We start from the raw sequence: 12,772 nt of genomic DNA, 5'->3' as shown, positions 1-12,772 counted from the left end.
TCTCCTTTCCCTGCTCTTCTCTCTCCTCGGGGCTCGGTGCTGTCCTGGGGTCATGGATGCTGTTCCCCCCTTGCCCTAAAATCCCGTCCTTCCATTCTTTTGCCCGGAAAAGGCCCCCATGTTGCAAAGACCCTCCCCGGGCGATGGGAAGGGGCCCCCGCGGGTGCTGACAGCCCCGCTCTGTGTGTTTTGCAGCGACGAGACCAAGTCCACGAGCTGGGTGCACCCCGGCACCGGCTACACCATCCAGAGCGGGCACTTCTCCTGCGCCGGTAAGGGACGGTCCCGCGGCTCGGCCTCTGTCCTCCCCACACACTGAGCGTGATCTGGAGCTGTGGGGTGAAATCCTCCAGAAACACAACGGGGTCCCCGAAAAGCTGGGCGAGCAGGAGCTGCCTTGCGGCTGGAGGGGTGCGGGGGCTCCAAATGACGCTGCATCTCTCAGGCGTGGGGTTTGCAGCTGGAGATGTTCTCAGAGGGCTTTCGAGAGACCCCCTTCTGCCCTGTGCCTCAGGGGCCCCAAGCTGCTTTAAAAACACAGATTGAATATATGACAAGACACCCCACGGGTGTCACGATCATCCCGTGCGCTCTGGCCCTTCTCTAGCGCTGCCTCTTGCAAGCGGGGTCTCCTCCGCAGCTGCCTTGCCTTGGTGTGACACGGAGCATCGCGAACCGTCCGGCAGCAGATCCTTCGGGCCAGCGCTGTGCTCCGCTGTGACACCCCAACCCGCAGCAGGGCACGAATTGGGGGGGCAGGGGCTGCGCAGGGCGAGGGAAGGTGACAACCTTCTGTCCTGTCCTTCCAGGGCTGCCCCGAGGCTGGGAGGTGGACACCACGCTGCACGGGGGCTTCTACTTCATCAAGTAAGTGAGAAGGGGCTGGGGGGTGAAGTTTCTACCTCCTGCTCGCAGACACCGTTGCAGCCCAGAGGATGCTGCTCCCTGGACCTGTCTGTGCTCAGGGGCGGCTGCTGCCAAAATCCTGGCGAGTGCAGCACAGGCTGCTGCATTCCAGCAGGAGATGTGGTTTGGGAGGCTTTGGAGCATCATGTGGCTCGAGGATGGGGCTGCGAGTCCACGCTGAGGTGCGGGTGGGTGGTGGGTGCCCACGGCCCTGCCGAGGCTCGTCCCGCGCTGCCGCAGATGTGGTCGTGATGGTCCCGTGGTCCCAGCAGCTGCACAAACCCTGCAGCGTGTCGGGTTTGTAGCCATGTGCAGGGCCACGTCTCAGATGCTGTAGGGATCCAGACCTGAGTGCTCGGGCTGGAGCTCCCGCCAGCCCAGCCAGGCCAGGCTGGAGTCACCGTCCCTGTCAGCAGGGACCAGACCCAGCTCTGGGCTACGTCTTGGCCCTGGATGCTACAACCGGTGCTGCTGGGACAGGCGAGTCTCGCCCCATCCCTGAGCACAAATGAGCTCCTGTGCCAAGTCACCATTTCGGATGCAAATGTCTCTTCTGAGGGCTCCGGGAGCTCCAGGGTGGCGTGGGCGAGCCAGCCACCCCCTGCCCTGTGTCATCCCCAGAGCCCAGGGGACTTTCTCCCGGTTCCTGCAGCACCCAGCCCGTGTGGGAGGCAGCTCGGGGGCGCTGGGGTCCCCGGGGCGCGCACTGCTCGGGGCGCGCAGCGCGGAGCTGGCTCTGCCTGCTGGGACTGGATCTCGGTGAGGATCTGACCCAAGGCATCGCTTCCAGACCCCGGTTCATCCCGGCGGGTTGTTTCCCATCGCCTCTTGTCCCTCCCGCCCAGGAACCACGACCCTGGCAGGGTGGTGTTGCTGTCTAGACGGGCTGAGCTGCAGGTGCTGCTGCCGTTGTCGCCTCTCATGGGGCTCCAGGTCCCGCTGGGTGGGGGTGTCTCGGGTGGGATCTTTGAGCCCGTCCCTGTCTGGCGCGCATGGAGGTTTCTCTGTGTGCTCAGACGCTGTAAACGCGACGAGAGCAAAGATCCCAAGGTGGGCTGAGGGCTGGAGCAAAGCGCCGGGATTATCCAGTCTAATCTGCCGAGCAGAGCCACGGTGTCCTTGAATTGGCCCCGTGTTTGAGTCACAGAGCTGCAAACGTCACCGCGAGTGGGGTTTGCCGGGTGAGGGCTGCGGTGCTGAAGCTCCCGGTCAGGTTGGAGCTGCGTGTCTGCAGCACATCTGCCGCGCTTCCCCACGGCAGGGACCGTCTTCCCCGCGCTCAGCTGGTTATTATCCGTGCTCGTGGTGCCCTGTGCACCAGCGCCACGGCAGAGCAGGGAGAGGGTTGGGACTGGAGCTGGGGGGCCCTGCCCGAGAGCTGCTCCCCAGCCCTGGCGGTGGCTGCGCTGGCTCCTGCCTTTGCCACAGCCCCCACAAGGTGGCATTGAGGCTGGCGCAGCGGTGCATGCCCTGCACGTTGCTGCACACGTGCACTGGGCCCAGCTGCAGAGCGGGGAGCCGCTGGCTCCGCGCGATGCCGGGCACCCTCCAGCACCGGGTGCGGGAGGGCAGCACCCAGCCGGGTGCTCCTGCAGGGCAGCAATGCTGGTTAAAAAGGGCTCTTTTTCTGCCCTGGTCCTGCTCACAGGAGAAAAGGCTCCGCTGTGTCTGCGTCTTTCGGATGAGATGCAGGATGCGGAGCATCCAGTGAAAGCCAACCCCCTCCCCAGCCTCTAACACCGCGTGGCTGATGGGGGGATTATAGGATCAAGGGCAGATGTTGGGTTTTCTTTCCCGCAGAGCCCCCGTCCCTCCCCGTGCCAGCCTGGCTGCAGAGTATGGAGGGTCCCTGCAGGCTCCGAGCGGGGTGCAGGCAGCAGCCTGCCCGCGGTGCGCGGCAGCTGGGACAGGCAGGAGCGGGGCAGTGCCATGGAGCAGGGCATGGTGCCATCGCCGTGGGGCTGGAGTTTGCAGCTCCCCAAGCACCTCTGTGAGCAGCGGGCTCTGCAGCCTGGGAGACACTGAGCCGGGGCTGGGGTCTGAGCAGGGCCAGGGAGGGGTCCTGCCAGCCCTACCTGAGCCACCACTGGCCCAGGGCACCAAGTGGTGGCCTTTGTGCTCCAGAGAACAAGCTGAGGTTGTTGAGCTGTTTTGCTGCCTGCCCCCTGCATTCTGCATCGTCCCTGCAGGCAGCTCTCCTGGGGGTGCAGAGCCTGGGGGTGCTGCCTCACCCCTTGTAGAGGGTCCCATGGGTCTGGCTGGGAACAAATGGGCTCCCCTACTCCGAGAGATGTGGGATGCAGGGGGGAGCACAGTCCTGGTTGTCCCCGCGATGCAATGGGGAGCACAGTCCTGGTTGTCCCCGCGATGCAGGGATGCAGGGGGGAGCGCGGTCCCAGCTGCTCCCCCAAGGGATGCAGGGGTGTGTGCGGGGGGGCAGTGCGGTGCAGCCCCCCAGGTGCTGCTGGGGGGGGCAGCACGGCAGCGGCTCCCGCAGGTGACGTCGGGGGCGGCGCGGTCCATGGCGGGTGGCGCCGGGGGGCAGCGCGGGGAGGCGGGGGCGGCGGGCGCGGCCCCCCCGCGGTGCTCGGTGCCAGCCCGGCGTCACGTGCCGCTCGGCGGCCCCCGAGCATGCCCAGCTCCGGCTCCAGCTCCGGCTCCGGATCGGGCTCCGGCTGCGGCTCCGGATCGGGCTGGGGCTGCCCGGGAAGATGCTGCGCCCGTAGGCAGCGGGGGGGTCCCGGCCGCCGCCCGCCCCGCACGGTGAGTGCCCGCAGCGCGGTTCCCTTCCTCCCCTTCCTCCCCTTCCTCCTTCTCCTCCTCCTCCCGGGCGCTGCGGGGGGGCGGCTGAGCATCCCCCCGCGGAGCCGGGTGCCCCGGGCGGGCTGTGCACGGGGGGCTGTTTTCGGGGAGGGCGGGGGGAGCTGTGCTCCAGCCGGGGGGTCCCGGGCTGCCCTGAGCACACCCCATGGCCGCAGCGGGGTGCGCTGCGGGGACCAGCACCTCCCGGCTGCCCCAGGGGCCAGGCCCCCCTGCACCCCCTCGCCCTTTTGGGGAGAAGTGGGGATCCCCTGCGCTGTCCCCGCGGTGTGTTTGTGTGCTGTACGCTGGCTCCTGTCCCCAGAGCCTGCAGCTGTGGGTTGGGGTCCCCCAGGGTTGGTCCCGGCTGTGTGCGCAGGTGGGGAGCAGTGAGGCTCCGGGAGACACCCGGCTTTTGGAGCCCCGGCACAGCACCCCAAGACCCCCGTGATCGTGACCGGTTGCTCGAATGGGCCAGAACCCCCAGCTCCACATGTGGGGCTGGTCCCCGTGGCTGGTGCTTTGCCGGGGTCGCAGCCAGGATGGGCTGTGATGGATGGAGCCCGAGATGTTGCCTGGTGCTTCCCAGGGACCCAAGCGCTTCCCTGGGCTCGCTGGTTAGCAGAGAGCCATCCTCCTCCCCCTTGGCAGAGAGCAAACTGCCGTGGGGACGCTGTGCCTGCGAGATGCTGTGCTTGCCTGGACCCCCCTGCATCGAGGTGTCTGGCGGTGCCGGAGACGGCGAGCGAGCCGCAGCCGCTACCCTGAGCAGTCAATCGCAGCTTTGTTGCGCCGCTGTGAGATCTGAAGGAGCAGGCTCTGCTTCATCACATGATGGGGCATGTTAAATACGCCACGAGTCTATTAAACCCCAGCGGAAGGGGCTGGACTGGCCACTCAGGGCCATTGTCCCCTGGGGCCTGGTGGGGACCCCGCTCTGGATGCGACGCCCCTCTGCGGAGGGAGCTCCAGCACGGCTTTGCAGGGGCTGTTCTGTGTGCATGGTTTGATCTGTACCGCCTGGCCCCGCCATCCTGCCTGTGTGACGTGTGCTGTGGTCCCTTGGGTGCGGGGGGCTGGCTCCCCCCTCCAGATGGCTGCTGGAGCAGCTGTGTGATCCCTCTGTGCCAGGAGACAGGAGGGGAGCTGTGCTGGGGGGTGCACGGCCATCCCGGGGTGCAGGCAGGCCTGCCAGGGACCGGGCACAGAGGGAACCGGGGTGGCATTTGCTGCAGGAGAATCCATCCTTCCAGGCAGGCAACGCTGTTTGCGGCGCTGCGTGCTGCTCTGCAGCTGGGAATCAGCAGCACCCGTTGGTTTCTCCCACTTCTCCACGTCAAGAGCGTCTGCATCCCGCTGTGCATCCCGCTGTGCATCCCGCTGTACATCCCGCTGTGCATCCCGCTGTACATCCCACCATGCATCCTGCCGTGCATCCCGCTGTACATCCTACTGTACATCCCGCCGTGCATCCTACTGTGTATCTCCGGGGCAGGAACTGGGACTGCTGCTCCCCACATGGCTCATCCTGCGGTGCACAGCCATGCACACGCGTGTGCACACATGCACACACACACCGGGCTCTGTCCGTGCGTGTGGCTGCGCCGGTTCCCATCCCGGAGCTGCTCTGGTATTTCCTTGTGGGAGGGAGAGCTCCTGTCCTGCTCTGATCCGCTCTGGTCCCCCTTGTCCCCTGCACTGGGGGAGGACAAGAATTTCCTGCATGGCCCCAGGGACCCCGTTCCCTCCTCTGCATTAGGACTCCCAGAGAAGGGGAGGCCGAGGCATTAAAATTCTTGAGCGTCTGCTAGCAATCACATGGTGAGTGCAATACCTGTCCCCCCCGGTGGCCAGTGGCCCCCACCCTGCTGCAGCACCCGCCAGCACCGTCCTGGCTCTGAGCACCCCGTCACCTTCGTGGGGAGGGGGCACAGGGGGCAGGGCCAGGTGTGGGGGTCCCCCAGGCAAACCCCTCGATGGGGCAGCTCGCTGCCAGGGTTTGGGCTGCCGGGGCCGGCACTGGCCTTGCTGGAAACCATGTTTTCCTGCTGAGTTCCCATAGAAACCAGTGGGAGCAGCCGCCGGGCTGGCGAGGATGAGGGAGAGGAGGACGGGCAGGAGCAGGCCGGGGGGGGAGATCCGCGCCGGGTGCTGGCGGCCCCCCCGCTGCTCCCCACCACCCCAGGAAGATGCGCCAGCATCGCCACGTCTGCCGAGCACAGCTCACTGTGTGCATGGCAGGGTGTGTGTGCACCCACTGCACACCCGTGCACGCACCCATTGCACACCCGTGCACGCTGCTGCTCTGTGGCCAGGCCTTGCGCTGGGCACAAACACCCCCCAGGTGGGCAGCGTGGGGCTTAATCCCCCGTCGAGGCTGGTGCGGCCGCCTGGACCCCGAGCAGCTGAGCTCTGGGGTTGTTTTCTGCTCCATCTGTGCCCCTGGGAACCCGCGGGGCTGGGGGTTTCTCCTGCCCGCCCGTGCTCGCTGGAGGGGAGAGCGCGGCTCCATCACTGCTGCTCTCTCTCGTTTGTAGTAGCATCCCCCCCTTCTGTTTTCCTTAGCTTGAAACACGATAATCCGCAGCAGACAGAAGTAGCGCATTGAGGAATGTGCTGTCTCCTCTTAAGCCTGGCTTTTCCCCTGGATCTGGCAGCTCCGCACCCGCCTGGGGAAGCCGCGCTCCGGCTGCCCCTTCCCACCGCCCCACGGCAGCACCGCGGTGTGTGGGGGTCCCTGCCAGCGCTCCTCTCCTAAACACCCCCGATTTCATGGCGCTGCTGCAGAGCATCCCCTGGTGAGGGGTGCGGGGCAGAGGGGACCTGCAGGGACAGCAAGGGGGACATGCCGACCCCCCCAGCCCTGCCCGCTCCTTCCAGAGCCCAAAGCTGGAAAATACCCTAGAAATGGGTTGTTTCTGTGCAGACAGGACAGGGCCCTCCTGGTTTCCAGCGCGGTTCTGGTTTTGTTTCAGTTTTCGCTCGGAATTGCCTGGTGAGCGCTCCTGGGAGCAGCGGCTGCTGCTGCTCCGGCGTGCGGGGAGTCAGGCTGGGTGACGGTTGTGCCCTTAATCTGTGAGTTCACCAAAGCTCTTTAATAACGATTCAAAGTCACCAACTTCTCAATTAAGGGATGAGACAGCTCTTGATCCACGTTTCTGGGTCAGCTGGAGAAAGGCCATTTAAGACCTGGGCGTTTTTTTTTCCTTTGATGTTTCTAAAGGAGACGACTTTCGAATAAACACCGTGCTGAGGCAGGACCTGGAGTCCAGCCCCGGCTGCTCCCGGGTCACGGGCTGAGCTGGGGTGAAGGGCTCTCCCGTCCATCTGGGGCGTGGGTGCTCCGTGCATGTGGTGCTGGTGACACCCGCTGCCCTGGGATGCTCTGGGTAGTGCCACCAGCCTCATGAGGTCCTGCCGGTGACACCCGGTGTCCTAGGGTGCTCTGGGCAGTGCCACAGCCTCACACGGTGCTGCCGGGGCCGTGCTGCTCCCTGCCAGGTGCAGGGCAGCCCTGCAGCAAGGGTGCGAGCACCCAGCCCTGCCAGCTCTCCCAGAGCAGCTGAGGGGTTTGGGGAGGTGGGTCGGACCCCCCAGGCTCAGCACCTGCTCCTCAGCGCGTGCCCATGGGTGGTCTGCACCCTGCCAGGGCCCCCGGCTCTCGAGGATGCTTCTAACCCTCTGTTTACCTCAACAACAGCCGTTTGCATGGGTGTTAATTGCAGGAGCTGGCAAGGCACTAATTAGGGGATAATGAGACGGCTTCTGTGTGCGCCTGGCATCCTGTCGACAAATGCTCTGCTCCGAACACCCTGTGCCGTGTCCGTGATCCCCTGTGCCGTGTTGGTGACCCCTTTGTGCGTGTCCCACAGACCTGTCTCCCTGCTTGGGGTTTTCTTCCACCACCCCGCACCCCCACCATGTCTCCAAACAGCCGCTTGATTCTCCTCTCGTTATTTAAAGGAGTTCCTGGGACCCGGGTGGCGGTTCAGCTGCTCAGAGCCCCCGAGTCCCGCTGGTAATTAAGTGGAGTCCCGCTGGTAATTGTTCGCCAGAGCCTTTGCAGCGCAGCCCTTTGTTCTCAGAGCAGGGATGCAGGATCCAGCGAGGGGGCTCAGTTGCCCCCTCCACTGCCACCGTCCCCCCTCACCAGGTACCGTCCCTCCCCATCCCCGCAGTGTTCCCAGCCCCTGGGGGACCGGAGTTGGGAACTGGGGCTGGGGTTTGTCCCTGTGGTTTGCTTGGTGATGGAGCAGAGAGCATCCTCCCGCATCCTCCCACATCCTCCCACTGCTCCGGTGCCTGGGGCTGGGCTGGGCGATGCCTCTCGGGGGCAGCCGGGGCGGGAGCACCTGCCCCACAGAGTGAGGGGATGAAGTGCCGTGGGTCGGGCTCCCACCCGTGCCTGGCGCCTGGCAGAGCAGCCAAGACCAGTCTGGCAGCACCGGCAGCACCGGCCGCCTCCCAGCCCTGCTCGGCCGGTTCCGCACGGCGAACCCTGAGCTCCCTGAGCACTGCGGAGCCGCCGCACGCCGGGGCCGGGCAGCGGGTGCCGCTCAGCACCTTCCTGGGGAGGTCGGGGGGCGGGAGGCCCCCCTAGAGCCCCGGCTCCCGGCCATCTGCTTGATGCACTGAAACTCATTTTCTAGCCTCTATTCTCCCAGAGAATTTGAAAATGCGATTGCACCCGCAGGGCCCAGAAAGCAAAAGCAAATCAGGAGAGATAAATCTGCTGGTTTCGCCTGTGCCTGATTAGTTTAAAGGCAATTGCGTGGTGCCAGCCTGCCAAATCCGGGGTGCTGGGGCAGGGTGGCTGTACCGATGTGTGTGTTTGCTGGATCTACTGTGCAAGCGCGGGATTTTTTTTCCCTCTTCCTTTTTTTTTAATGCATGTTTTGTGAATGTGCAAACGCGGTGACCTTTCTCATGCCGCCCGCAGCCCCGGCTCTGGCTGCCGGCTGCTCTCCCGCTTGTCAGAGAGATGAGGGTTTCGAGAGCTACGTGCGAGCTCCGCGGCCGCTGGGCTCCAACACTCAGCTGCGATCGCGGTGACGAGTTCCCGGAGGGGAGGAAGGAGCTCGTTTCCCGTCGCTCCCCGGAGATGCCAGGCCCTTCACCCACCGTCAGCACTGCCGCTCCGCATCCCGTCCCTGTTCTCCCCACGAGCTGCAACCTCTTCTTGGCGTGACCTTGTCCCCTGCTGCCATCGCAGGAGGCTCTGGTGGTAAAACGTCGCCCCCCTTGTTCCCAAGGGTCTCTGGTAGCTTGGGATGGGCTCGTGGTGCTGGTGGGGATGGTCCAGCTCCTGCCTGTGACCCCGCTGTCCCCTTCCCCAGTGTCCTTGGGCACAGCGATAGGGCTGGTGGCCTCTCCGGGCTGAGGACAGGGACAGAACTGCGCTCGCCCACCGCAGATAAGGGCTGTGCCGGCGGGGAACCAGCAGGAATGTTATTTATGTGGTTAAAGTTCACCTGGTGTTAGGAGCCGTCCCGGGCAGGGGCTCACAGGGGGTTTGGGGTGGCTGAGAGCAGGACTGGCCCGTCCCTGGGATGACAGGGTGGCCCTGCTCCGGGTGCCACCACAGCCCTGGCCCCACTGGGAATGGGCTCTTGGGGCTCACGGGAAGATGCTTGTGGGCAGCAAGCAGAGCAGCGCAGACCCCAGTTCCCAGTTCATAGGACTGGGGCTGGTGGGATGAGGATGCTCCTCGCCAGGGCACAGCCGCTGCCGGTGCTTTTTGGGGTGCCGGGGGGGCTGCGGTGGAGGGCAGGGCCGGGGGCTGTGCCGATGGCCCTGGGGAGGAGCAGGGCAGCGGCTGGGACCGGGATGCCCCGTCACAGGTGGGGAAACTGAGGCACGGAGCCAGCAGGGCGGGGATTTGAGCCGGTGACCTCTCTGGGGCCGGGCGTGTCCCTCTGACGTATCGTGTCCCCGCTCTGGGGTTCCCGGGGTGTGTGTGCTCCTGCGCACGCCTGCGCTCCCATTTCCTGATCGGGGTTTGGGTGTTACCGTCGGCTAATTAGTCTCTAATTGCTCTCTAACGAGGTAGCAATCCTGCGGCGGGGCTGCACTTAAAAGAGCTTCCCCCACCCAGGGGCGCTCCCTGCAGCCCCCAGCATCGCCCCAGCGTCACCCCTGCGCCCCGTCCTCCTCCGCGGGCTGGGGGGGGCGGCGCTGGATGCTGAACGGAGAGATCTGGGGCGGGATGTCCCCACAGAGGGTTCTCCTCTGCGCTCGCCCCCTCCCGCTCTGCTCGTCCTGGGGGGGGCAGCGCTGGGAGGCGGCTGCGCCGGCTGCCCCGGTGCCGCTCGGCGCTGCCTTTCCCTGAGCGTGGCACCCGTCCCGCTGCCGCCAGGGCCCTTCGCGGGTTTCCTCTGCCTCTCCCCCGCTTGTCCCCCGTGTCCCAGCCCCCCCCGTGGCACTGCCACCCCCCGGCACAGCCACTGGCCGGGTCCAGCTTGCCCGACCTGCGGCCACCGTGCCCTGCTCCCACATCGCCCCGGGGCAAGACACAGCTTGCCCTGTCCCCGTGTCCCCCGCAGTGTCCCCCAGTGAGTGTCCCACTCCCTTCCTCCCATCCCGAGTCCCATTGAAGCCCCCAAACCCCACAGCGGAACGGAGCGTGCTGGGTATTTATAGCCTGGCGCGGACGCTGGGAAGCAAACATGCACGGAGAGGGGGTTGTTTTGGTCTTTTTTCCTCTAATCCTCCTCTTTTGAAGGCCAGGCTGGCTCTGCCGGAGGTGGGGGTGCCCACGCGCTGGCACGTCCCAGCTGTGGATCCTGGGAACGGGACCGAGCGCGCCGATCCCCCGCGGTTCCTTCCCTCGCCGTGCCCAGGCGCCGGGTGGCACTGACTTGGGTGGGAGGGAGAAGGCTCAGGGCTCGGACAGGCACCGGGGGGGCCAAGAGCCGCTGTCCCCGCTCCCAGGGGGGGTTTTTTGCATCCTCCCGTCGCGGGCTGTGCCGTGTCCCTGTGCGCGGTGCTCGGCGGGGCACGCAGGGCTGTGATGAGGCAGCGAGGAGGAGGAGGCGTCCGAGGAAGGCTCAGGTGCGTGCACCGGCCCCGGGTGAAACCCCCGTGCCCTGTTCCCGTGGCCGGTGGGTTCGGTTTCCTCGGCAGCATCTCTTCTTTCAGCTCGGCTGAGCAGCGATGATTAGCAATTCCAGTTTTGATTGCGAGCCTAGTGCAGCCGGGTTGTGTGCGCCGCTCCCCCCCCGGCCCCCCACCTTCGCTGCCAGGTTTCCCCAGACAAATTAGTTGATTTTGTCTATGTTTTTTGTTTCTTTTTCCCCCGCCCCTCTCCCCTGAATGAAACGAATTGTCTGATTTGGAAACAAGCAGCGACTGGTGTGTGTGAGCGTAATGAATCTTTTAAAGCTCATCAGAGTGAGAGGCTGTGTGTGCCGGGGGCGCGGGGGGCGCTGAGGTGGCACAGCGCCCCTCAGCCTTGGGGCACACCTTGTGATAGCAGAGGCTGCAGAACCTTATCTCCTCCCTGGCCTTATCTCATCCCTGGCCTTATCACCAGACTGCTTGTGCTGCAGATAAGCAGGACCTTGGGTTCAGGCGCGGGTTGGCGATGCTCGGGTCCCGGGGCAGCAGGGATGCAGCGTGGGGGCTGAGACCCCCACTCAGCGCTGGGGGGCTTCTCTTTAGGCAAATGTAAGTGCAAAAAGAACAAAAAATCAGGCTAAAATGATGACTGTGGGATCATCTGCTTGAGTAGAGGTGGTGTATTCCAAATACCTGGGGAGGAGCCCCTGGCTTCTCTCCTCAACCCCCAGAATCTCAGTCTGGACCTGGCTGGGGGGTCTCGGCTCCATTCCCAGGGGATTTGTGGTTGGCTGGAGGATGATTTTGGCGGCTGCTGGGCCGTGTCGGTGTGAACTGGAGGAGCTGGGAGGGGAGATGTTGGTGCAGAAGCACTGCCCGGTGCTGGGGCTGCTCACGGGGCACGGGGGGTGCTGTTCCACTGGGGCAGGAGGACCCACGGTGGGGCCAAAGTCCCTCGGGGTGGCCCTGGCGAGAAAATCCCCACCCGAGGCTGTCTCAGTCTGGGCTCTCCAAAGGCAAATTTGCTCTTCCAAAGTACCTTTGCAAGATGCTGGGGGTGCAGCACGGTGGACCCACTGTGCCGGTGCCTGTGCCGGGAAGACTCCTTGTGCCCTGCACCGTAGCGGTGGTTTGATGGGGTCCATGGGGACAACTGGTGGCCTGTCCCGGTGGGAATGAACAGCAGAGGGTGGCCGGGGAGCGATGTGCAGCCAGGCTGGGGGTCGGTGTGTCTCCCGCTCCTCCCCCGGGGTGCCGCGGGGTGATGGAGCTGCGGAGGCAGGTGGCGGGGGCGATGCCGTGCCTGCAGCCGGGCCCGCGCCGCCTGCTCGTAAACAGGCTGTTGCTGTTTGTGCACAGCCCGGCAGCGCCCCGGGGCCACTTGTGCAACCGGGGTGGGGAGCTGGCTCCTTGCATCCCAGCTGGAGCCTCCTCGGCGGGATCCAGCTCCAGGAACCCCGGGCTGTGCTCGTGCAGAGCCCACGGCCCCCAGTATGAGCTGCCCCTTCTGAGCACCAGGCTCCCCAGCACGGGGATGCAGCCGTGCAATGCAGAGCTCCCCATGGATGTGCCCATGGAGCCCCTCCCCATGCCAAAGAATGGCTTTGTCCCCAGCAAGCAAACAAGTCTCGGGACTCCCCTTTGCCGTGGGCAATGCCCGGGACCATCCCCACGTCCCCGCGGGCTGGCGCTGGGGTGAAGCAAACAGGCGAGCGCACAGCCCAGCCTCGCCCATGGTATGTGGCCGCCCCGGTTCTGGGCTGTGGGTGAGAACTGGGAGAAACAGGGCAGGGTTTTGTCTTCTGAGCGTTTCCTCCCGCCGGGGAAGCGCGGCCGCGGCGGCGCTGGCGCAGGAAGTCCCGCGGTGGCACGATGTGGCCGTGCCCTGGCTATGGGCCACCTGGCGAGCCGGGGGCTCAGCCGCGTGTGCTGCTGCGCAGGGACGGTGCCGGGCACCCCCACCCTGGGTCGTTCACGTGGCATCGCTGCTGGGCGAGGGGGGCCGAAATAT

This window comes from Streptopelia decaocto (genome assembly GCF_964273445.1).
Source record: "Streptopelia decaocto genome assembly, chromosome: 19".
Lineage (NCBI taxonomy): Eukaryota > Metazoa > Chordata > Aves > Columbiformes > Columbidae > Streptopelia > Streptopelia decaocto.
Note: the sequence above shows the minus strand (reverse complement) of the source record.